At 41.8% G+C, this 23,292-nt stretch overlaps 1 protein-coding gene across 1 annotated transcript in view; it reads right to left on the reverse strand.

Moving 5' to 3' along the window:
• SLX4IP (SLX4 interacting protein) overlaps nt 1–23,292 on the reverse strand; it is a 209,615-nt gene that overhangs the window by 164,796 nt on the left and 21,527 nt on the right.

Consider the following 23,292-nt stretch of genomic DNA (forward strand, 5'->3'; position numbering starts at 1 on the left):
TAGGCAGCATCTAAGATGGCCTCCAATCGTCCTCATCTCTTGGTTTTCATACTCTTGTATAATCCCCTTCTCTTCAGTGTGGGCCAGGCTTACCAATCTGCTTCTAGCAAACAATATGGCAGGGGTGACGGTGTGATGTCACTCTGAGGGAAGCTCACAAAATGATGGTGGCTTCCCTCTTGGGCACTCTCTCTTGCTCTCTCTGAGGAAAGTCAGCTGTCATGTTGTGAGCTGCATTATGGAGACGCTCATGTGTAGATGTCTCCAGTCAACAGCATGTAAGTACCTGAGATCTCCTGTCAATATCACATGAGGGAGCCTGGAAGTATTGATAAGTACTCCACCAATACAGCCTTGATAATACCGCTGCTCCAGTTGACATCTTGACTGAATGCTTGTGAGAGATACTGAAGCAAAGTTACCTAGCTAGGTGAGCAAGTGTTTGTTGTCTTAATGTCTAAATTTTGGGGTAATCTGGTAAAGAATAGCAGATAACTATCAAGGGGGGAAATAAGGAAACAAATTGAGAATCAAAATCATTATTATTACAGAATTAATAAACAAGTGAAAATAAGACAGTCAAGAAATTGACAACCCTGAATATCGATAAACTGACAGTAAAAAGGTTTCAATAGTCACGGTGAAATTTTTTTAAAGTATAATTTACAATGTTGTGTTAGTGTACAGTAAAGTGTTCAGTTAAATGTATGTGTGTGTGTGTGTGTGTGTGTATTCCTTTTCATATTCTTTTCCATTATAGTTTATTACAAGATATTGAATATAGTTCCCTGTGTTATACATTAGGACCATGTTGTTTACTGTGGTGTGGTTTCTATACTCATTTTTCAGAATGAAATATAAAAGAAACAAGGAAATTAAAACAATTAGAGAAAACCTAATAAACATGGAAAGCAAATAAAAATTACTTAATAGGAAGATAAATCCTTGAGGAAGATAACTTAAGAAGTGGAATAGGCAATGGATCCCAAGATATGAGACAATGTAAGAATCTCTCCCAGCTGGTATCTTTAACTTGATTGCTAAGAGCTCAATTTAGTGAATGTTTACTAATTGCCAGGCACTGGATTAGACACTTTCTATGTAACAACAATGTGAAGGTTGGCACTTATTATCCCTACCCTGCATGCTTAGTCACTCAGTCGTGTCTGACTCTGTGTGACCCCAAGGACTGTAGCCTGCTAGGCTCCTCTACCCATGGGATTTTTCAAGCAAGAATACTGGAGTGGGTTGCCATTTTCTCCTCCAGGGAATCTTCCCAACCCAGGGATCGAACCCGTGTCTCCAGTGTCTCCTGCACTGCAGGCAGATTCTTTACCGCTGAGCCATGGGGAAAGCCATCCCAACCCTGGAGAGGAGGAATCAGGATACCGTAGGTGGGAAAAGAGGTGGGGTCCATCTAACCACCATGCACTGATACCCCAACAAGAATTCCCTTCACAGTAAACTCAGAAATCTAAGGAATATTAGCATCTTCAGAACCAAGGTCACCAAAATCAGCTGTTTGGGTGGCTGCTAGATCTCATACTTCTCATATTATTTAAACCAAAGACTGAAGGTAGAACTAAGGCTCTTCTGGTTTTGTAGAGAAGAATTACAAACACTGCTGAAATTTGGAAAAGTCAGCTTAAACACATAAATGTTGGAGTCACATGGTGCCACTTGATTTTCTTAAAACCAGCCTTCAGCTTGAATATTACTTAAAACTGTCCACAATTTTGAAGATGGGTTCTGTGTTCACTATACTCCTTCCCCTTTAATAGTTTTAAAATTTTCCAGAAAGTTTTTTTAGTCTATACACATACACACTCCTCTCAAGGTCCCTGCAGGGAGAGGCTGATTCATGTATATTTTACAGAAGACATCCTTCTCTGGATAATTTTCACTTTTCCTAAAAATAAGCAGTCCAGCCACCAACCCAGTGAGGGGCAGCAGCCCAGGAATGCACTGTCATGGCAGATGGAAGATCAGTCATTGTGGGAAGTGAAACAGACCCCAGCAGGGTCGGAAATGACAAGGCGCCATCTGATTCCATCGGGCCACCTTTTAAAGACTAAGCATTTCATCAGCTGTTGGGAGACTGCACAAAGGCATGCAGCACTGCTTGATGACAATTTAAAATGAAGCTACAATGCAGTTTCTATAGTTTTGCACTCAGGGGGAAGTAGAATAGAATGCTGAATCAGAGACAAATATGCAGACTCATGGCTGACTAAGGGTTTGTTGGAATGTACTCAGTGCTTCAGAACTCAAGATTTGAGGCCAGATGCATCCTACTGAGGGTCCTGACTCAGAATGCCAACCATAGCATAGATATTCAAAAATTTTGGTAGAATGACACCCTCTTTGGTACTTGTCTTGATTATTGCAATATTTTGGTTTAACTCTCATAACATATACACACTGAGGATGTGAAGACTGTAAAATGCTTCAACAGGCACACCAACAATGAAGCAAGTTGCAAAGTGTAAATATTGTTAGTCACTCAGTCGTATCTGACTCTTTGCAACCCTATGAACTGTAGCCAGCCAGGCTCCTCTGTCCATGGAATTCTCCAGGCAGTTATACTGGAGTAGGTAACCATTTCCTTCTCCAGGGGATCTTCTCGACCCAAGGATCAAACCCAGGTCTCTGGTATTGCTGACAAATTCTTTATTGTTTGAGCCAATGTAGTAATTATGATCGCCCTCATCCCCAGTAACCAAGAGAAATTTCTCAAGGGTCAGATTATTCCAGTTACCTCTTGGATGCCTCAGAGGCCTTGCTACATACTTGAAGTACTTGATGTTCTGTAAGAAGGCCTTCTATGGACCTGCCAACACAAACTTTATAGTGAAGTCTCTAAACTCTAAAATATTGCTGTGTAACTTTTAGGGTCATCTGTGCCTTTAATCCTGACAACTGCCAAGCCCAAGGGTAGTGGGGGCATGGACAGCCATGACGCACTAAGTGACCCTGCCCCTGTGCCACAGTCACTGGAGTAAAGACGTATGCCTACCCAAATTCCCCTCCAGAAGGTTGCATTGGGGTGGAATGCACTGCAGTCTTATAAAAGACATCACTGGGGAGGTGATGCACCATCATGATGGTGCACATCATGCACAGGACAGCAAAGCATGGGTAACAAGCAGAGACAGAGAACAGGGCTCCACTCCTCAGAGAGAGGCCCACAGGGCTGCCACGGGCAGCCTGAGGCTGTCTTCAGACCTTCCTGAAGCTCAACCAGAGAGCCCGGGCCGGGGCTCTGAGACACTCCACCTCCCTGTCATAAAGCACCCTTTCCAGCTCCGGGAGTCTGCACACACTTGTTTCTTCCTCCAAGAAGCCTGGGTTAGCACCAGCCCTATATGGTCCTTAGGGGCTTCCCAGGTGGCACTCGTGGTGAAGAACCCACCTGCCAAAGCAGAAGATGTAAGAGCTGCAGGTTCAATCCCTGGTGGGGTAGATCCCCTGGAGGAGGGCATGGCAATCCACTCCAGGATTCTTGCCTGGAGAATCCCATGGACAGAGAAGCCTGGCAGGCTGCAGTCCATGGGATTACAGAGGAAGACACAACTGAGTGACTAACATATATGGTCCTTACTCTTTAAATAAGGTGCTAAGTTCTCTTGAGCAAGTTTTCAGGTCCTCACCTTCTGCCCCACGAGGATTCTCATCTTGTCTTCAAAGGAGCTGGACTACATCAGTGCTTTTCAATGTGTTTTATGTCGTCTCTCCCTCCCTGGCCCCGCTCCCAGTTAAATTCTATGCAGGATCCAATGCAGCAAACCCATGGCAGCTGAGCCACTCCGGATGGAGCTGGGGCAGGGGTCTGGCTCAGCCCCCTGGAAGGCCGTGCTCCCAGGGAATGCTGTCAGAAACTCCAGAGCATAGTGCTCTCTGGGGCCCTTGGCTCTGCCAGGAATCCCACCTGCCAAGGGAAGAGCAGCTTTACATTTGCCTCTCCACACGCTGGCCCAAAGGAGACAGACAAGAGGACGAGGCCAGCCTCAAGTCAGACAAGGAAGCACAGGCAAGACAGCTGTCGTGGCCATGGCCATGGCCTGAACCCAAGGCTCCCTCAGTGAGAGCAACCGCTGGATGGAGGCGCCAGAGGGAGGCCAAGGCAAGTTACAGCTGACAGCTCCGGGGTCAGACAGCGACACCCCAGAGAGCACCCATGCCTCTGAATCAGCAGGCCGCAAAGACCAATACACTGTTTTCATTTGGGGATTTGGCTTATCCACAGTGGTTAAGGGTGAGAGAAAGAGGAAGTGACCAAGGCAGCAGGCTGATGAGCACAGAGGCTCCGGGCCCCCATGGCCCGGGTCCTGCTGGGTCCAGGCCCCCGCGGCCCTTTCGGCCTTCCTTTTGGGGTTAACCATGATCCTCACTTGATCACAAATCAAAGGAGAGAAACAAGAGAGAGAAAGAGAGAAAGAAAAAGAAAAGGAAGGAAAGGAAAGGAAAATGACTCCATGTGAACTTTTGTTTAAGAATATAGATTATCTAAATGAAGAAAGGAGGTCTAGAGAAAGAACAGCTTTTAAAAGCAAACAACAACCAGAGTTCAGACACTACCTGAGGACTCATTCAATAGCATTTATTACTCCCACAAACACTAAGGCTTTGAATATATTTGCATAGCTATGTTATATGATCTCTCAACATCACTTTAGATGGAAGATTATCTTCAGAATTATGAAGTACCTTCAGACATTGCTTAAAAAAGACTTTATTTACTTGACAACATGAAATGTACTTAGACCAAGAGATCACTTGCAAAATTTTTAAAAGGATAAATAAGAACGCTGGTAGCTTTTAAAAAAACAAAAGAAAACCCAGCAAACTGCTTCATGAAACACTCTGGAAGAAAAAAGTTAATTACAATAATGCATATTTTTTGTTATGATGATGATTACTACTGAAATTATGCCTAACTTTTATTAATGTGGTTACCTCTGCTAAGTACTTAATACACATTATGTCATTTAACCCTCACAATAACACTGATATAAAAATAGTGCAATTAGCACTAGAAATGCTTTTGCTGGGCCCAAGGAACATATTTTGAAAACCAGACTCTGTCTTTTCTCTTTTCGTCCTTTGTCGCTGGGCTTCATTTTGGACCCACTTAGGATGACAGAACTGCATGTCCCAGGCTCACACACCAGTGCCGGTCCACAGGCCAGGCACTGCAACAGTCCAAACAGCCATACTGAATGCTGGCCACTGCACATGGCTTTTTGTTTCTCCCAGACAAAAGATACTAGAAATGCCAAATAAGTCAGCTGTTCACAGACCAAAAATGTATTTTCAAAATACTTATTTTTAAATATGCTTTCTAAGGAGCAACAGTGTTCTAGGAGTAATATATAAAACCACAACAGATAAACTGAATGGTCTTATTTGAACTAGAAAAATACCCTTGTACTAGCAAAACACGATTAAATACTTAATCATCTTTATATCAAAACTAAGCAAAATGAATGGCAATTAAAGTCTTCAACTAATATTGGCTTTGAAAAGGCCCCTATCAGGTAAGGAGGAAGTGAAAGGGGAAACAATGCTAACTATTTCTAAGTGATGACTCTGTGTTGAGAGGGACAATTAACCCAGAAGGGAGTTTACATTAACACTATTTAATTAACCTTTTTTAACAGATATGAAAGTGAAAGTGAAGTTGCTCAGTCGTGTCCGACTCTTTGCACCCCATGGACCTTAGCTTACCAGGCTCCTTTGTCCATGGAATTTTCCAGGCAAGAATACTGGAGTGGGTTGCCATTTCCTTCTCCAGGGGATCTTCCCAACCCAGGGATTGAACCCAGCTCTCCCGCATTGCAGGCAGATGCTTTAACATCTGAGCCACCAGGGAAGCCTTAACAGATGGGAACAAAGACTTACATCACTTTCCAAAGAGCAGGTCAGTGGCTAGGCCCAGGTTCAAACCCAGGCCTTTCTGCAGCCAAAGCCCAAATTCTTTCCACTCATCATACATAAAAAATTCTTCCAGTAAGAATTCATGGAATTATAAGAATATAGGGGCAGACAGGGCCTTGGAGACTCAGCAATTCAATACCTCACTGAACAGATAAGATCTAAGAGATAAGAAGAAACTGGTAAACAGTCTCCAAAGACGGCCACCAACAATCCTCCCCACTTTGCACAAGCACACTGCTCATCCCATCAAGAAGACGAGGCTATTTATTTTCTCTCTCCAGACCCTGTGATTTGCTGACCAACAGAATATGGTGGTGCCAGCGGTAAAGAATCTGCCTGCCAATGCAGGAGATGCAAGAAACACAGGTTTGAGCCCTGAGTTGGGAAGATCCTCTGAAGGAGGGCAAGACAACCCACCTCAGTATTCTTGCCTGGGAAATTCCATGAACAGCGCTACTTACATAGTCCATGGGGTTACAAAAAGTTGGATATGACTGAGCACACATGCATATGGCTAGAATATGGTAGATGGAAGAGTTTGCCAGCTCCAGATGCAGCCCTCAGGAAGCTGAGCAGCTTCCAGTGTCATGGCCTCTGGAAAGCCAGCGCCATGCTGTGAGGGAGCTCAAGCTAGACAAATGAATGACAAGACAGCTTGTGAAGAGAAAGGCATTGTGGGGAAGGAACCAACATGGGGGCGAAGTCCTCTTGAGCTTTCCAGCCCAGTGGGTATCTGAATGCATCCCAAATGAGTGGCCTAGTCAATGCCATGCAAAGCAGAAAAGCTGCCCACTTAAGATTTTCTGACCCATGGAATTATAAGAAGTTTGGGGCTGCTTGGTTGCACAGCTGTGGCTGACTGAAACAAAAGGTTAACTGGCTTGTCCATAGTCAAGAACCAATAACAAGGATTGAAATCTAGGCCCTCTGGTTTCTGGCCCTGGCTATCCTCCACCAGGTAAACCGACACACAAATGGAGCACCCCAAAACCTGAGTGACCTATGGTTTTGCCACAATATCCCCTAGAGAGAGGCCTGAACAAACCTGCCGTACTCACCTGTTCTCAACTCAGCTCTGCAGGGCCGGGTCTGTGCCACCTGACCTACTGTCGTTTGAGCTGAGACACAGTCTCTCATCACAAACCACCGTGAGGAGGGGGACAGGCAATCATCACCCTTGTCTGTGTCTCTAGTGCCTAACCCAGGGCCTTGCACACTAGGGACAAATGAAGATCTGCTAACTGACACCTCACATATGAAAAGAATTAGACTAGTCCTCACTCCAAAGAATTATGAGAGCAAAAACAAATAAGACACCCAGGCCAAGTCCCTCCAACACTGTACAGAATGGCACTGTAAAATGATTACCGCATAAAGTGTTCTTTTACCAAACACTCTGACAGCACTGTCTTTAATTATTACTTCGATACCCGTAAGAAACTCTGTTAAACAGTCATGAATAACAGCACTACCACATAGTTGAAGAAATGGATGCTCAGAGGGGCAAACACAATTCACCCAGTCATCCACGTTTCACAAGTGAGGCCATGAAATGATATCAGGAACCCTGATCAAAAGTCTGAGGCTAATTTCATCTTCTAGAATATCTTCCTCAAAAATCTGAGGATCTAAATTTCAAGAAATACTGTAAAAGAACCTAGAGTCACATGAAAAGGATACAAAGAATCACAGAAATATATAAGAAGACACGATCACAATACTGACCCATAAGAGACAGTGAATTTTTCAGGTCATGAGAACTAGGATGTCAGACCTGGCACAGGCCTTGCCGGAATCTACATGACACCAAATCTTTGTGAAACAAATGGCATAACATTCTCCCTTATCTCAGACCACACTCGCAAAACATAGCACGTGCCTATTGCTGTGTAGAGTGACTATTACAAACTCATTCTTTCTTTGGTGTTTCTAGCAGTCTGAAAATCAGAATGTTATTGTCACATGCTACTCACATGCAAAAAAGTGACATATGCAATAGCCTAGTTTCCTATATTACTTAATCATGGGTATTCCAAGAGGTTACAACCAGAGAAGCCCTGAAAAGGACAATAAGAATAGATGGACACTGTGCATCTTTACATCATTTGGCTAATGACTGCACTGCTGCACATGTGGGCCATTTAGTGAAATATCATCTCCATTCCCAGGGGTTCTGGAATGCAAAGACCCTCTGTGGGTCCCCACCCCACAGCTCCCTTCTTCAACTTCGAATCTCCAAAGTCCACAGTAACAGTAACAATAAGGAAAGGTGAGTAGGCAGTACAGTACTATAATAACACTGTGACTTCAAGGACTTTGTCCCAGCTGGATCCTTCCAGTCTTTACTGCTAGGACCAGGGTTGGGCTGGGGTCCCAGAGCCTTCCAAGGACCAAAGGGACCCTCACCCTCAGCCCCTCGCTTCCGCTTCCAGGCTCTGGAAGGGCGGCACACCAGAGGCAGTCCTGTGTCTAAGAAGGCTTTCTCCGAGGCCTCTGTGGATAGTTTGGATTGACTGCTTCCTACTGCTGTGGTTAACGGTTGTGTGTTCTGGTGAGGAGGTCTATAAGACAGCGATCTACACATCCACGGGCTAGCAGGCTATTGGTGAGGGTGAACACACAATTCCCAGGCTAACCAACATCAGCATTTAGGATGTCATGATCATGTAGGAACGAGCCAGCAATTTTAAAAGCACTTGGGCTGCTATACTTTCTCGTATCGCCATGTCTGCTGAGTTACTCATGGAACAATGATGCCCTCTACAGCCCTCAGAGAGAATCCAAGGGACAGAATGAGCACTTGCATCTGTGAGAAATCCTGAATCTGCTTTTCTACTAAGATTTTTTTTTTTTACACTAGCATAAGTTAATAATATACATATGTGTTTTGTATGCATGTTGGAAAAAAATTCAAGTACCATTGTCTACATAGTCTAACAGTAAGGTCCTAATTAAAATAAAATAAAATGATGTCCAAACAATTAACACCATTGAAATAATTTACTTTCCTAAAGGCCACATAGAAGCAAACTCTACACAATGTCATTTTGGCTATTAACAGAGGCTATTTTCAAAATAATCACTTAAAATATTTTCAAAGTAGAACTCCTAAAAGAAGAAACAGGTTGAGGTGCATTTTTTTAAAAAGAAAAGAAATAAACCACAAATTGGAGATTGTAACATTTCCTGTCTGGGACTGAAAAAAGACCAGTATGAAATAACTCTAGGTTTCACTGACTTCCCTGTTCTCCATAAGACATGAGGAAAGAAATTTCTCATCTTTGTAATAAGGAAAATGAGGGATACTGGGTGCCTCAGAAAGCTTCCAAATTATTCAAGGGAGATAAACAAGAAGCAGAGTACAGGTCCTTCGTCTTGGGAAATGTAGCTAAGAGCAATATGCTGTGAGTGAGTGTGTGTGTGTATATATATAACACATGACAGTGTAACTGCGCATAGTCAAAGGAACGAAGTGAGAGGGTAATCAATGCAGGAAAAGTTTAGATCTTGTGTGAAAATTAAAGCAAGCCTTTGGTCAAGGCTGGAAAAAGTTGATGCATACAGACTATGCAAGAAAAGGTGAGAGGGCACAGGAAGAGAGAAAACCACAGGCTAGATCACTGCAGGAGATGCAAATGCATCAGTTTCACAGAAACAGGTGGACATGTTCCCAAGTTTCAAGATGAAAATATGGGTCAGAGTTAAAGAGGAAGGGGAAAAGAGTTATCAGAGTGCCTTGAAGTTAGCTGGCAAGTTTAGATTAGATCTCACTTAACAAAAAGAATTACTTCTGATCGCTTAAGCAAGGAAATGACATGGTGAAAATGGTGTTAAGAAAACATTATCCTGGCACTTCTCTAGAGGCACTGGAATGGCAACACAAGAAAAGCATAGAGATCATGCTGAGATCAGTGCAGAAATATAAACAGCAAGGATAATACAGGCTGAATTATAAGAAAAGGAAAGAGAAGAAGCAAGTCCAGGATACTTTGTCGAGGATGGATGCATTACACATGACGGTGAGGGAAGGACAAGGAGACAGCATAGGCTGCTAAGTCCAAGGACATCCAAAGCAAAGGCCAATTTAGAAGAAAATGGGATAAACTGAATTTTTAGTGCAGTGTCGGGGATCAATTTAGGCATAGACTTCATGCAGACAGGTGGAAAGTTGAAACTGAAAAGAGGGTGAGAAGCCAGGATTGTGTTTAAACACTTTCTGCTAAGTTGCTTCAGTCGTGTCCGACTCTGTGCGACCCCAACGACGGCAGCCCACCAGGCTCCCCCGTCCCTGGGATTCTCCAGGCAAGAACACTGGAGTGGGTTGCCATTTCCTTCTCCAATGTATGAAAGTGAAAAGTGAAAGTGAAGTCGCTCAGTCGTATCCAACTCTTAGCGACCCCGTGGACTGCAGCCTATCAGGCTCCTCTGTCCATGGGATTTTCCAGGCAAGAGTACTGGAGTGGGGTGCCATCGCCTTCTCCGAAACACTTTCTAATCACCCCCCAAAAGAAAAGATGCACTGACACATGTGGGAAAGGATGGGGGAAATAAAGCCCAGAAAACTGGGTGTCTGGCCAGAGAGGCAGAGATAACACTTGGAAGTTTCATTTCAGATCCAACAAGAACTTGGTTTCAAAGTCATCAACACGAAGAACAAATGCTCTCACTGGAATGTGATGGTCCCTGAGAGCTTTAAGCCAGAGTCAGAATTTAATTGGGTGATAGCTGGTAAACGTCTATGAATTTTATTCCTAATCTATCAAGTACTCAGCACACATTGAGTTCCCACCAGGTGCAATGAAACAGAACAAGTTACTGTGCAGCAGGGAAGGAAGAGCAGCCAACTGTAGTTGGTGTGTGTGTCATCCTCCACCAGGCAAGCTCACAGGGATCCTGTATGTCTTTAAAACTTCAAGCTTGCCCAAAGAATAGGCAGAATTAAGAAGGAAATGGAAGATGAAGAGTTTAAGTACTGGGAGAAGTACACAGGTACTTCTTTCACCTTGAAAAGTTTCACAAAGACAAATGCCTTTGGAAAAACATTCTCAAGGATAAAGGTTGCATGCTCTTCCTTCAGATTTATTTCCGGTAAAGAAAGTAACCATTTGGGCTTCCCAGGTGGCACAGTAGTAAAGAATCTGCCTGCAATGCAAGACGTTTGTTGGATCCCTGGGTAGGGAAGATCCTGTGGAGTAGGAAATGGCAACTCTAAATCTCTCCAGTATTCTTGCCTGGAAAATTACATGGACAGAGAAGCCTGGTAGCCTTCAGTCCATGGGGCCACAAAGAGTCGGATATGACTGAGTGACTGAGCACATACACAGGTAACCATTTAATGGCCCAGTGGCTAAGATTCAGCTCTCATTGCAGGGGGCCAAGATTCGATCCCTGATCAGGGAATTAGATCCCACAGGATACAACTAAGATCTAGTGCAGCCAAATAAATAAATACTGAGGGGAAAAAAAAGTAACCATTGAAAACTTCTGTGATTTATTTTGTTACAACACATCAGTTTTATTCTTTCTTAAAACTTAACAGTCATTAACTAGAACTGAAACAGTATGAAAATACTTGCATAAATCTGTTTTCAATACATAAAATCAGTGTAACTTTTTCTAAGTTGAGTACTGATGACAAAGTACTGCACTCCCCTTTACATAACTGAAAAATCTAGGACACAGAGTTTAAGTTATTCATTGAGGCAAACCAGCAAGACAGATGCCCATTCGCTGTTTGCTATTCATAAACTTTCTCCCTCTGGAAGTTCAAGGAGTTGCTCTTCACTTTTACTATAAAGGGAAAACTACTGTCAATTCTTGGACATATTTCTCTTTTTGTAGTTGTTCTTAGGAATGCAGAGATTAAGGTTAATTGAAATTTAGAGAGGAACATAAAACTATAATTGCTACAAAGGCGTGGAAAGAAAAACATTGATAGTAAAGATGCAAGGAGACTTTTTAAAACATAAAAATCTCTCCTCTAACGTTAATAAAATCTTAAATCTGTTACTTTTAGATTTAGAAAATAACTCAGCCTTCCTAAACCATAAGTCTAACATACCACACCCCTGCTCTCCCCACCCGTCTCTGTCAAATAAAAAGTAGACAACTATCAACAAAAGTAAAAGCTTCAGGTCTCCTGGAGTGGGTTGGAAGGAGGAGGATGCAGTCATTACACACTCCCTGTGGAAGAAGACAAAGCCAGATCCACATTCCAGGGAAATCTGGCTGGTCCGAGTTTTTCCTTAAATACAGATTGGCCTGTCACTAAGCCAGGCTCTAATCTTCCCAGGCTACGATGCTAGGGAAGCCAGGAATCCCTTCTAATTAATCAAACCCTCCCAACAAAAATTTTCCCACCCACAATAAAGTGGGCTTCGGGGAGGGGAAACAGCAGAGTAAGCTTTGTAGCCAAAGAATTCTAGACTTTGGTGTAATACCTAACTAATCCAAGAAAACAGATGCAGGAAGCAGAGGAAATGGTCTACAAACAGAGACAGACAATGAAGTATGAACCTTTCACAGTACTGCTCTGCTGGAACCAAAGCTGAAAACTTTAAATAAGATTATGACTGTAACTGCATGGGAATGAGACCTGGTGATACTTCGTAGCTTTTTTAAACACCTGTAGTGGAATGGATCCATAAACTTTTCAGAGGTAGATGCCATGAATACTGATTTGACACTTTCAACAGCAATTTATTATTTAAATTTATTTTCTTCTTAATAAACTTTTTGCTTCCACTTACAAAGGAAATGGTGTTGCCCTGACCTTCCTAATTTACCCAGCCCTTGCAGCCAGTTTAACCCAAGGTATCTTCATTGAAAGCCTACCCTGACAAGATACAAGGAAGCAGGAGTACAGAAGGATGCACTGATTCAGATCCGAGTGGTCCAATTCAGCTGCTACTACTACCCATGTATGAATACTGAGCTTCTAAAACCTGGCTGGTAGGAACTGAGATGTGCTTTGAGAGATGTATTTATACACTTAAATCGGCTTATATATACATAAATGTTTCAGACTCTGCACCAATAAGGCTCTTGTTGCAACTATTCAATTCTGCCATTATAGCCTAAAATCAGCAAGAGTGCTTTTACAGGAATGTCCGTGTTTCAATAAAACTTTCTTTACAAAAACAGGCAGCTCCTCTGTGTCAGATGTAATTTGCTGGCCCCTGGTTCTCTAAAGAACTCATAATTATGGAAGTTCTAAAATAATGCGGAGGCTGCAGAGCTAGAATTAGGATCACTGAAGAGCCCCAGGAAGACATGTGTCTGCTGCCACTACTCCTCTCAGCTAAGAAAGCCTTCACTGAAGTTTACACGTCTTCCTGCCCTGAGCTACAGTGGCCCAGAAGTCAAGAGACCCTGAAAGCTGGGGTTCCAAGGACTTTTTCATCTCATACACTGCTGCCATTTCCTGGAATTCTAGCCTAGGTAGCAGTCTTAAGAAAGATCAAGGCCAGGGTCACAGCAGTTTAAAAAAAAAAAAGCCTTCTTCCTCAAAGCAAGGTCAGAAGACCTTTCTTCATTTGAATAAGAATAATCTGTCTGCATGGATAATTAATACTATTTGGAGTAAGAATAAACACCCGAGGTGCAAGTGGCAAACGTGTTCATCTGGTTTTCTGTTACTTTGGAAATCATGTTCTATCCAGGTATTTTTCAACCCTAAGGGTCAAAAGTAAATGCATCAATATGAAAATCTGCATAGATTAATTCTTTTCAGCTTACATTTATTCATTTGATTTCTTTTCATAGCAATTTATATACACAGATTAAAATGAAATATAAAAAACAGGCCTCTTCTGCCCATCCTGCCTCCACCCCCACCCAAACTCTCACTCACTAGGAGCAACCACACTGAAAACTTTTAGACATTTCATCTGGTATTTACTAAATAGTTCTACATATTTGTTTATACTATAACCTCTTACTATCTCAAATGTAAACACTATCTGTGGAAACTGAAAACACAATGCTTACAACCCACCCTCTCACACATCTCCTTTGCCAGCCTTCCAAAATTTGGAGATCACAACATAGCAAATGTTCAAAGCTGAGGAATGTAGTATACTCTGCTTACTTTTCTATGCTGCACAGTCTTTTGCTTGCTTAGCATGAAGGATTATGTCACTTTCCTTTTGTTTAGTTTCCCATATTTCTAGCACTAAATCATTTCCACATTCTCTGACAGGCCTACAAAAACTCCTCTCTCGATACATTTAAACACATGTGGTACTTTATTCATCTCATTTTTTGTTGGGGATATTGTCCATGGAACCATCTGTCCTGTTCCAAACATTACTTTCCAAGCATAAGACACAGCTGATCATCATGGGATTTGCTTAGACCCTCACCTGTTAGCTTCCCTGTTTCCTGGATTGCATATCTTACCCTTTCTCTGTTCACACCCTCATTTGGGAAAAGCACATCCTTCCTAAAATAGAGTACATTAGAAGGACTTTTTTTTTTAGTCTTTGCAAGTCTGAAAACATTTCTATTCCAGCTAACCATGTGATTTACAGCTGGGCTGAGGGAAGAATTCAGGGTTGGAAGCCATCATCTTCAGAATATCGAAGCCCTTGCTCCACTGTCCAGCTCCAGCTGCTGAGGAGGCTGTTCTGAATCTGGCCTTCAGCATGTGACCTGTTTTTCTTTCAGGATCTTCTTTGAGTTCCCAGTGTTAGGAAATTTTAGCACAATATGCCTAAGTACTACTTGTTTTCATTGCCTTTTTTAGGTGTTCACTCACAGAAACTTTCAAATAGTAACTTTGTGCCATCATTTCTAGTAATTCTATTGTATTATTTCTTCATAATTTTCTTCTCAATCATTTTTTTGTTTTCCTTTCCAGAATGCCAATTTTTCATTCTAAGACTGTACCTCTCTCTAATTTTTAATGTTTTTGTGCTATCCTACCTTCTTTTTTTTTTTTTTTGGCTACATGGCATGTGGGATCTTAGTTTCCTGACCAGGGACCATCCTCCATGCAGTGGAAGCTCAGCGTTTTAACCACAGGGCCACCAAAAAAGTCCCCCTGGTATATCCCTATTTTTAATCTATTCTCTTTCTGTTCTACTTTTTGAGCAGATATTTCTTACCTATTGTTCCATACGCTACTAAATTTTTATTTCTATTATACTTTCAATTTACAAGAGCTCTTTCCTTTTTTGGGGAATTTCCCTTACTCATAACATGCTGAACTTGTTAGATGGTTATAACAGTCTTCTTTTTTGCTCCAAAGATATTAATTATAAAGTTTTTAAAAGTCTCTTCTTACTCACTAGAATCAGCCTGCCCCTCCAAGTTTGTTCATTTGCTTTTTTTCCCCTCTCTTTCTCAGTTCTGTTCCTCAAGTTATCCTTAAATCTATGGTGGTATCTTTTGTCCATTCATAATTAAGAACAGATAAGGAAACATTGATTAAAAACTTTCTGTACATGGGTGACACTCAATGACTACTGGGCTTCAGGAATCCAGTGGGGTCCTAGCTATTTGGTTGGAGGATACCAAATGCAGGCCCTACTAATATCAGACAAGTAGACTTTAGGGTAAGTATGACTAGAAATAAAAAAGAGATATTTCATATTGATTAAAGATTCTATTCAACAGAAAAAGCAATCATAAATTTGTATATATCTACTAATACAGCCTCAAGATAATGTTGTTTAGTTGCTAAAGAGTGTCTGACTCTTTGTGGCCCCATGGACTATAGCCCACCAGGCTCCTCTGTCCATGGGATTTTCCAGGTAAGAATACTGGAGTGGGCTGCCATTCCCTTCTTCACGTGATCTTCCTCACCCAGGGATCAAACCCGTGTCTCCTGCATTGGCAGGTGGATTCTTTACCACTGAGCCACCAGGGAAGCTCTCAAGATATACAAACCAAATATCGACCAAAGGACAAATATACAAATCTAAAATCATACTTGGAAATTTTAACACAGCACTCTCAACTAATTAAACAAGTGGACAAAATATAGTAAACACAGAGCAAATTTATACAACACATTTAACAAAACTGACATGAGACACATACATAGTTTAATGTATATAACAACCATCAGATTATTCAAGTGTTTACAGAATATTAACCAAAATAGAGGAATTATGCAAAACACCTATAACAAAATGATTGTTGAATAATTTCCAAATACTTAAGAAACTACACACCTGAATAACCCATTAATCAAAATGAAACACAATGAAAATTAGAAAATATTTTGATAAAGCAAAAGGATACAAATAAGTACGTGCTTGACAAACAGATGGAAGCAGGTACTTAACAAATGTGCCAAATAAATTCAAGGGATTAGACCTGACAGACTGAGTCCCTGAAGAACCATGGACAGAGGTTCATGACATTGTATAGGAGGCAGGGATGAAGACCATCCCCAAGAAAAAGAAATGCAAAAAGGCAAAATGGCTGTCTGAGGAGGCCTTACAAATGTTGGAGAAAGGAAGAGAAGCTAAAGGCAAAGGAGAAACAGAAAGATATACCTATTTGAATGCAGAGTTCCAAAGACTAGCAAGGAGAGATAAGAAAGCCTTCCTCAGTGATCAATGCAAAGAAATAGAGGAAAACAATAGAATGGGAAAGACTAGAAATCTCTTCAAGGAAATCAGAATACCAAGGGAATATTTCATGCAAAGATGGGCTCAATAAAGGACAGAAATGGTATGGACCTAACAGAAGCAGAAGATATTATGAAGAGGTGGCAAGAATACACAGAAGAACTGTACAAAAAAGACCTTCACGACCCAGATAACCACGAAGGTGTGATCACTCACCTAGAGCTAGACATCCTGGAGTGTGAAGTCAGTGGGCCTTAGGTACCATCACTAAGAACAAAGCTAGTGGAGGTGATGGAATTCCAGTTGAGCTATTTCAAATCCTAAAGATGATTCTGTGAAAGGACTGAACTCAATATGCCAGGAAATCTGGAAAACTCAGCAGTGGCCATAGTACTGGAAAAGGTCAGCTTTCATTCCAATCCCAAAGAAAAGCAATGCCAAAGAATGTTCAAAATACCACACAATTGCACTCATCTCACATGCTAGCTAAGTAATACTCAAAATTCTCCAAGCTAGGCTTCAGCAATACGTGAACCGTGAACTTCCAGATGTGCAAGTTGGATTTAGAAAAGGCAGAGAAACCAGAGATTAGATGGCCAACATCCGCTGAACCATTGAAAAAGCAAGAGACTTCCAGAAAAATATCTATTTCTGCTTTACTGACTACACCAAAGCCTTTGTAGATCACAACAAACTGTGGAGAATTCTGAAAGAGATGGGAATACCAAACAGCCTGACCTGCCCTCTGAGAAATCTGTATGCAGGTCAAGAAGCAACAGTTAAACTAGACAGGAACAACAGACTGGTTCCAAATTGGGAAAGGAGTACGTAAAGGCTGTGTATTGTCACCCTGCTTATTCAACTTATACGCAGAGTACATCATGCAAAATGCCAGGCTGGATCAAGCACAAGCTGGAATCAAGATTGCCAGGAGAAATATCAATAACCTCAGACATGCAGATGACACAACCATTATAGCAGAAAGCGAAGAACTAAAGAGCTTCTTGATGAAAGTGAAAGAGGAGAGTGCAAAAGTTGGCTTAAAATTCAACATTCAAAAAATGAAGATCATGGCATCTGATCCCATCACTTCAGGGCAAAGAGATGGGAAAACAATGGAAACAGTGACAGACTTCATTTGGGGGGGCTCCAAAATCACTGCAGATGGCGACTGCAGCCATGAAATTAAAAGACGCTTGCCCCTTGGAAGAAAAGCTATGACCAACCTACACAATATATTAAAAAGCAGAGACATTACTTTGCCAACAAAGGTCCGTCTAGCCAAAGCTATGGTTTTTCCAGTAGTCATGTATGGATATGAGAGTTGAACTATAAAGAAAGCTGAGTGCCAAAGAATTGATGCTTTTGAACTGTAGTATTGGAGGAGACTCTTGAGAGTCCCTTGGACTGCAAGGAGATCCAACCAGTCCATCCTCAAGGAAATCAGTCCTGAATATTCATTGGAAAGACTGATGCTGAAGCTGAAACTCCAATATTTTGGCCACCTGATGCAAACAACTGACTCACCTGATGCAAACACTGACCCTGATGCTGGGAAAGATTGCAGGCGGGAGGAGAAGGGGATGACAGAGGATGAGATGGTTGGATGGCACCACTGACTCAATGTACATGAGTTTGAGCAAGTTCTGGGAGTTGGTGATGGACAGGGAGGCCTGGCGTGCTGCAGTCCATGGGGTCGCAAAGAGTTGGACACGACCGAACAACGAACTGAAGTATGTGCTTAGGAATTTATAGCTTTAAGTGTATATATTAGAAAAAAAGAAAGGTTCAAAATCAATGGTTTAAACTTCCACCTTATGAAGCTGGAAAAAGGACAAATTTACTCAAAGAATATAGAAGGAAAGAAATAATAAAGAAATCAATAAAATAGAAAACAAGTACCCTACAGGGGAAAAAAAAAAATCAAAGAGAAAAGTTGGTTCTCTGAAAAGACTAATAAAATTAATAAATCCCTAACAGTATTAGTCAATATCCTTCCTTTGGAAAGGCAAATAAAAACCACAATGAGCTATAACCTCACATCTGTTAGAAAAGCTATTGTAGCTATTATGAAAAATGACAAATGCTGGTGAGAATGTGGAGAAAAGGGAGCCCTGGTACACAGTTGGTGGGAATGTAAATTGGTGACACAACTATGGAAAATAGAGGTTCCTCAAACATTTTAAAATAAAACTACCCTTATGATCCAGCAATCCCACTCCTGGGGTTATATCTGAAGGATATGAAATTGCTATCTTTTTTTTGTATCACTACTACTTTTATTTTTAACTTTTTATTTTCTATTGGGGTATAGCCTATTAACAATGTTGATGAAATCACTTGAAGAGAGATTTGCACTCCTGTGTTCATTGCAGCATTATTCACAACAGTGAAGACATGGAAACAACCTAAATGTCCACTCACAGACAGATGAATAAAGAAAATGTGGTATATGCATACAGTGGAATATTATTCAGCCATAGAAAAGAAGAAAATTCTGCTATTTGCAACAACATAGACTCTGAGGACATTATGCTAAGTGCAGTAACTTAAAGAAAGACAAATACTGTATGATTTTACTTATATGTGGAATCTTTAAACTTTGAATTTACAGAAACAGAGTAGAATGGTGGTTGCAAGGGGTTGAGGGGTGAGGTAAATGAGGTGATACTGGTTTAAGGGTAGAAACTTTCATTTATAAGATAAGCTTGCCTGGGAAATCCCACACAGAGAAGTCTGGCAGGCTACAGTACACAGGGTCGCAATAGACTAGGACGTGACTTAGTGACAAAAAAAACAACAAACAAAATTCCAGGGATCTAATATAGAACCTGGTGACTATAGTTAACAACACTGCACCGTATATTTGAGAGTAAAGCTCTAATGTTGTCACCGGAACAAGAAAACAGTAATTATGTGAAGAATATGTTTGCTAACTAAACATTATGATAAATAAACATTGTGCAATTTATACGTTTCTTAAACCAACACACTGTACACCTTAAACTTACACACGGTTATCAGTTCAGTTCAGTCGCTCAGTCGTGTCCAACTCTTTGCGACCCCATGAACCCCAGCACACCAGGCCTCCCTGTCCATCACCAATTCCCAGAGTCCACCCAAACCCATGTCCATTGAGTCGGTGATGCCATCCAATCATCTCATCCTCTGTCGTCCCCTTCTCCTCCTGCCCTCAATCCTTCCCAGCATCAGGGTCTTTTCAAATGAGTCAGCTCTTCGCATCAGGTGGCCAAAGTATTGGAGTGTCAGCTTCAACATCAGTCCCTCCAATGAACACACAGGACTGATCTCCTCTAGGATGGACTGGTTGGATCTCCTTGCAGTCCAAGGGACTCTCAAGATTCTTCTCTAACACCACAGTTCACAAGCATCAATTCTTCTGTGCTCAGCTTTCTTTATAGTCCAACTCTCATATCGATACATGACCACTGGAAAAACCATAGCCTTGACTAGACGGACCTTTGTTGACCTAGTGGTGTCTCTGCTTTTTAATACACTGTCTAGGTTGGTCATAACTTTCCTTCCAAAGAGTGTCTTTTAATTTCATGGCTGCAATCACCATCTGCAGTGATGTCAATGATATTTCAATCAAACTGGAAAAAAAAATAATCACCTCTTTGAAAGGTTCAAGCCTGGTTGTCAGAGTATCTGGAAGCCAGGATAGTTGAGAGCTGGCATCCTAATGCCCATAAGGGGTAGGAAAAGGAGAGAGAGGAGTTGGGAATAAACTGATTTCAGTTAAGTCAGGAGTCGTGGAGAACTTCAACTTTCAGCTCTTCATACCAGCTTAAGACATAATACAAAGAGAATACTCAATTTGGAGGTATCTCATATAATACATTCTGGTGCATGTAGGTAAGTTTGTCCACAGTTGCTTGGAATAAAAGCTATCCAAGAGAGCTTTCCCTTCTTTCTCTTGAGAAACTGTGGCCTTCATGAAAATGCAAAACCCTCTCTGCTCCCTGACCAAGGGAGGCAGCATGGAAACCTGCCCCCCACCCAGGGTTCCGAGAAAGGCGAGGGTGAGGGAGAAGAGTGAGAACAAGAGCAGAAAAGACTGAAAGCACGAGGCTTGTGCTGTACTTGGTTGTGGGCTACAAAGTCAGACTGCCCACAGGTGGTGGAATCCCAAGCCCTGAAATGAACATAAACCTGGTCCAAAACCACCAAAGTGCCAATGGCTCCAGCAGAAGTAAACTTGAAACCGCTCCATGGCTCTGTAGGGCCGGGCTTGTGGGTCTTCCCACTGTGTATTTCAAACAGTAAGTAACAGTGGAAATACGTCTATGTCTGTGAGTATGTTTAAGTTTTGTAAATATGCTCATTCGTATCTTTTTTTTTTTAAAGATTCTGAAAATATTTTGTTGTTGGTGTTGTTGAGTCTGTAAGTTGTGACCATCTGCGACCCCATGGACTGCAGCCCGCCAGGCTCCTCTGTCCATGGGATTTCCCAGGCAAGAGTACTGGAGTGGGTGGCCATTTCCTCCTGTAGAGGATCCTCCCAACCCAGAGATCAAGCAGGCCAGTTCTTTACCACTAGCGCCACCTGGTGCCGCTGTGAGATTGAGCAATCTGGTAGCAGAACTTGTCACAGCAGTGTGTATGCTTTGGAAATCAACAGACCAACTCTGGCATAATCAGGTGCCTGGGGCCCAAGCTTTGCACCTGATGAGGAGTGTCTGCCCAAATGGATCAGTCAGTTTGGGCGAAGCTTTGTAAGAGGCCCAGTCCTTTTCTGAGTAGAGAGCCTGCAAGGGCTCAGTCTTGGGTGAGTTAATATCACCCTCCAGCACATAAGAAACAATTATATGGAACTATCCAACAAGTTTTAAGAGTTCCAGAAGAATCTCTGTCTTTCAGACATTCAGTTATGTCTGATTCTTTGCAAGTGCATGGACTGCAGCACGCCAGGATTCCCTGTCCTTCACCATCTCCAGGAGTTTGCTCAAACTCATGTCCATTGAGTTGATAATGCCACCCAACCATCACATCCTCTGTCATCCCCTTCTCCTGCCTCAATCTTTCCCAGCATCAGGGTCTTTTCTAATAAGTCAGCTCTTCACATCAGTTGGCCAAAGTATTGGAGCTTCAGCTTCAGCATCAGTCCTTCCAATGAATATTCACAGTTGATTTCCTTTAGGATTGACTGGTTTGATCTCCTTGCAGTCCAAGGGACTCTCAAGAGTCTTCTCTAACACCACAGTTCAAAACTATCAATTCTTTGGCACTCAGCCTTCTTTATGGTCCAGCTTTCACATCCATCCATACATACATACATACATACATACTGGAAAAACCATAGGTTTGACTAGACGGACCTTTATCGGAAAAGAAATGACTTTGCTTTTTAATATACTGTCTAGGTTGGTCATAGCTTTTCTTCCAAGAAGCAAGCATCTTTTAATTACAAGACTGCAGTCACCATTCACACTGATTTTGGAGCCCAAGAAAATAAAGTCTGTCATTGTTTGCATTGTTTCCCCCATCTATTTGCCATGAAGTGATGGGACCGGATGCCATGATCTTGGTTTCTTGAGAACAAAACAGAGAGAACAGAGACGAGCAGTACTTGAAGAGAAAAAAGTCAAAATTACCCAAAACTGATGAAAGACTTGACTCTTCCAAATGAAGATATACATTGCATCCTGAACCAGATAAATAAAAACAAGTCTATATCTCAAGATTTCACTGGGAAACTGTAGATTATCAAAGACAAAGATAAAATCTTAAAAGTAACCAAAGAGAAACAAGATAGCTTGATAAGCAAGATAACAGAGAAAGGAATCACAAGTAGATTTCTGAGCTGACTGGTCTCCACAGATGCACCCTCAGAGGCTCCCCTCTGTGTGAGCACAAGCTGCTTCTTACATCAAGAGCTGCATCTTCCCTGGAGCGGACCTCTGAGTGCTCTGACCAACTGAATGTGGAGGAAATGCATCTGAGAGTTCTGAGCCCAGGTCTTCAAGGGTTGGGCGAATTACACTTCCTTCTTCCAGCAACTCTTGCCCTGGGACGCCATCCCTCAAAACTCAGCCACCAAGCTAGGAGAGGCCCAAGCCATACTGAGTAGCCACCTGAATGAGAACTGAAGGGCAACACTAACAGCCCCAGGTGAGATTGCAAGCACAGTCAGCCATGAGAGTCGTCAGCTTCGATGTACCAGCTGCACTGAGTGCCCAGATGACTGCAGCCCCAGTCAACATCAAACGGAAAAACCAATCCAGTTTTTTTCTGGCAACCTCCAGAATCCTGAGAGTGAGTAAAACGGCTTGTGTTTCAAGTCACTATATTTTAAGGTGGTTTTTTAGTATCAACTGATAATTAAAACATTTCTCACTTGCAGTAAGAGATTTCAGAAGACAAGGGAAAATACCTTAAAATGCTGAGGAGAAATGATGTGCAACTTGAAATTCTAAACAAACTTTACTCTCTAGAGGAAAACCAAATACATTTCCAGACAGACAAATAGTGAAAGTTCACCATTTATAATCTCTCACAGAAAGAAACACTACATACAGAATATACAGATACTAGAAATAATTGTAAGTGATGAAATTCATAAACATGTTGTAAATCTAAATGAGCACTGACTTCATAAAGGTAAGACATGACTACAATATTATATAGTATCTGATCTGGTTAACAACCACTAGAATTCGTGTGATTTGATGTTTTGAATTTCTGCTTAATTAAACACTAGCATAGAGAACATGCCCTAAAGAGAACGCATATATGAAAGCATCCTTCATGCAGT

Source organism: Giraffa tippelskirchi, chromosome 13, assembly GCF_054371585.1.
Source record: "Giraffa tippelskirchi isolate mGirTip1 chromosome 13, T2T-mGirTip1v1.2.pri, whole genome shotgun sequence".
NCBI classification, from domain to species: Eukaryota; Metazoa; Chordata; class Mammalia; order Artiodactyla; family Giraffidae; genus Giraffa; species Giraffa tippelskirchi.